The sequence below is a fragment of the Gossypium hirsutum genome, chromosome A08, assembly GCF_007990345.1.
Source record: "Gossypium hirsutum isolate 1008001.06 chromosome A08, Gossypium_hirsutum_v2.1, whole genome shotgun sequence".
NCBI classification, from domain to species: domain Eukaryota; kingdom Viridiplantae; phylum Streptophyta; class Magnoliopsida; order Malvales; family Malvaceae; genus Gossypium; species Gossypium hirsutum.
In genome coordinates, this window is record NC_053431.1 from 13,179,786 (window position 1) to 13,182,760 (window position 2,975).

A 2,975-nucleotide genomic window follows, 5' to 3' on the forward strand; every position below is an offset into this window, starting at 1 on the left:
CCCGGTTTAAAATTTCTGAGGTCTCAATACCTCGTTTTTTATTCTAATTATTTTAATATTTATTTCTAGTACACTATTCGCTATTTCAAAAAAATTTCTAACTTCACATTTAACTTATACTCACTAAATTAATAATATTTTCTACTCATTTGTTGGATTTAGTGATCTTGAATCACTATTCTGACACCATTGAAATTCAAACCATTACATTTGGTGCCATAGCGATTTTGACTAATCACTAATAAATTTAATTATTAACTAATAAAGTTTTCATCAAATTAATTCAATATTATTATTCCCAATGTTCAGGGTTATTACCGGTTAACCAACTATGCTTGAAAATGTTTAAAATATGACTTTTGTACAAAACTGGGGCAAAGTATCGATACTTTGGCAATTTTTGCTCAAAAGCACTCCAAAAGTTTGCTTAAAAAACCCCTACATTTATTCAAAATAGTCTAACACTTTGAAACCAAATTAATTCACCTCAGACCCATTAAAATTCTTCACTTAAATATACCAATTAACTTGGATATAATTCTTTATCTACTTTAGTTTGAGCATTCTTTAATTTCTAATAATTCACGGAATCAGTAGGATTTGTAAAATCTTACATTTTAGTGCTTTAAATAACTAAATCTATTCATAACATAACAAGCCTATGTACATGCCATATCTAAACCAAAATATTTGCATCTACTCTTGTTCGGGCTTGGCAGATGTGATAAGATGAGTTGAGGTCGATTTTCTTTTTTGAATCCAATGCTTAATGTCTAACTTGTACCTACGCATTAGAAAACAACGCGTTAAGCTTGTGACAACTTAGTAAGGACCCATAATATCGAAATCTATTAAATTCTTTAATTCCTAATATTTCATTTCTTTGTTTATTTACCTTTCTTCATCTTAATTTCTTATTATCATACTTATTTCACAATTTCGTGCTTATGACAACAATTCAACAATTAGAATTTACTACTCTTTTTAATACATGTATCACATTTCACCAATTAACATAATTTTCATAATTCGTCACTATCCTTTATCATTTCTTTCACATATTATTTTTACACTTTTAACATATTAGTCCATATCTTTATTAAATTTCTTTATTAAATTCTATTAAACACATTCACAATATCTCAAAATCACTTTTATATCATTCTCACTTTTTTTTCTCCATATACTTACCACAACTTCTTCGTTAGACCGGGCCAGACACATTGAATTGAAGAAAGGTTTCAATTTTTTCAAATGAACGATTTGAAGACCTATTGATCCTACTAAAATATTGCCTATCTCCACCCAAGATCCCAGCATCACAATTCCATTTTTGTCTAAATTGCGGAGTAAATGGGCTTTTAGGTGCGGTATTTCGTTAGTGATTCTTTCAGGACCTTGGCTTGTCACATGAGTCTGAATTTCATATTTTCGTATGTGAAAAGAAGTATAAATATCTCCCACGTCTTCTCCTTGGAAAAGAGAAATTTTATCATTCGACTATATCCGCATTTTTGTTCTTGATTCTTGATACGAAAGAATATTTGGTCAGAGTTAGGACAGAACTTTCTTCAGTTCAGGGCGATATTGGGAGGCTCATTACTTCAATTAGTCCCCGTGTTCCTCGAATGGATCTCTTAATTGTTGAGAGGGTTGCCCCAAAATCTATATAAACCCCTCACTATTTATCATCTCCCTCCTCCAAAAACCCTAACCCTAGCCACTGCAAATTCACACGCCCTACCCACCACGCCCATGCGCAGCCTACAACACCGATTTCGATGCCCCAAGCTCTTTCTTTTTGCGTTTGTTTACTCTTTTCTCTCTATTTTATTTAAATATGTTGCTTATTTCATGATTCCTCTGCTATATTGAACTATTTTGAATGAATATTCATAGTTAGAATATTAAAATACTTATGCTTGTTTAATTAAATTTTTTTGACACCGAGATAAATTTTGTAAGCATCTCCTCAAGGTTTGGCTTTTTCTCCTATTGATAAGGTGGTTGTTCAAAACCTGGAGGGTGTTGTTGCCTTTGATTCCCTTGACCACCCCACGAAAAATTAGGATGGTTCCTCCAACCTGCATTGTAAGTGTTACTATAAGGGTTATTCTGAGGTCTAGAATTGTTACCCATATAGTGGACTTGTTCTCTCTCGGTGTTGGGGTTGAAGGATGGGTAGTCTGTGTTGTGCATCCCTCTTTCATTTGAATTACACCTCATCACTGGATGTACTTGAGTAGAATCATACAAACCATCAATCTTTTTATTCAATCGTTCTACCTGGTTAGATAGCATAGTGACCACGTCGAGGTTGAAAACACCAGCTTCTTTTGTCGGCTTCGTTCTCATGACTTGCCACTGATAGTTATTTAGTGACATCTCTTCAATAAATTCGTAAGCCTCTTCAGGTGTTTTGTTGTTCAAGGTTCCACCGGCGGCTACATCAATCAGTTACCTTGTTGAGGGGTTCACACTGTTGTAGAAGGTCTGAACTTGTAACCATAAAGGTAACTCATAGTGAGGGCACCTTCTCAATAAATCCTTGTATCTCTCCCATGCATCATAAAGTGTTTCTAAATCCATCTGCACAAAAGAAGAGATATCATTCCTCAATTTAACCGTTTTGGCCGGCGAAAAATATTTAAGCAAAAAATTTCGGTTATTTGTTCCCAAGTAGTGATTGACCCTCGTGGTAACGAGTTCAACCACTATTTAGCCTTATTTCTAATGAAAAGGGAAACAACCGAAGGCGAATGGTATCGTCAGAAATGCCATTGATCTTAAAGGTGTAGCAGAATTCTAGAAATTTTTCTAAATGAGTGTTTGGATCATCGTCTTGCCAACCATCAAACTGAACAAACTATTGTATCATTTGAATCGTGTTAGGTTTCAGTTCAAAATTATTTACAGAAACAGCAGGTCTAACAATACTCGGGTCAGTTCCTGTTAAAGTAGGCTTAGCATAATCA

General features: G+C 33.9%; 1 non-coding gene across 1 annotated transcript; it reads left to right on the forward strand.

Moving 5' to 3' along the window:
• Window positions 1-2,515: 2,515 nt before the first annotated feature.
• LOC121205941 (small nucleolar RNA R71) lies at window positions 2,516-2,622 on the forward strand. Its single transcript, XR_005901015.1, has one exon. It is a non-coding gene; the product is annotated as a small nucleolar RNA R71 (small nucleolar RNA).
• The last annotated feature ends 353 nt before the right edge of the window (window positions 2,623-2,975 follow it).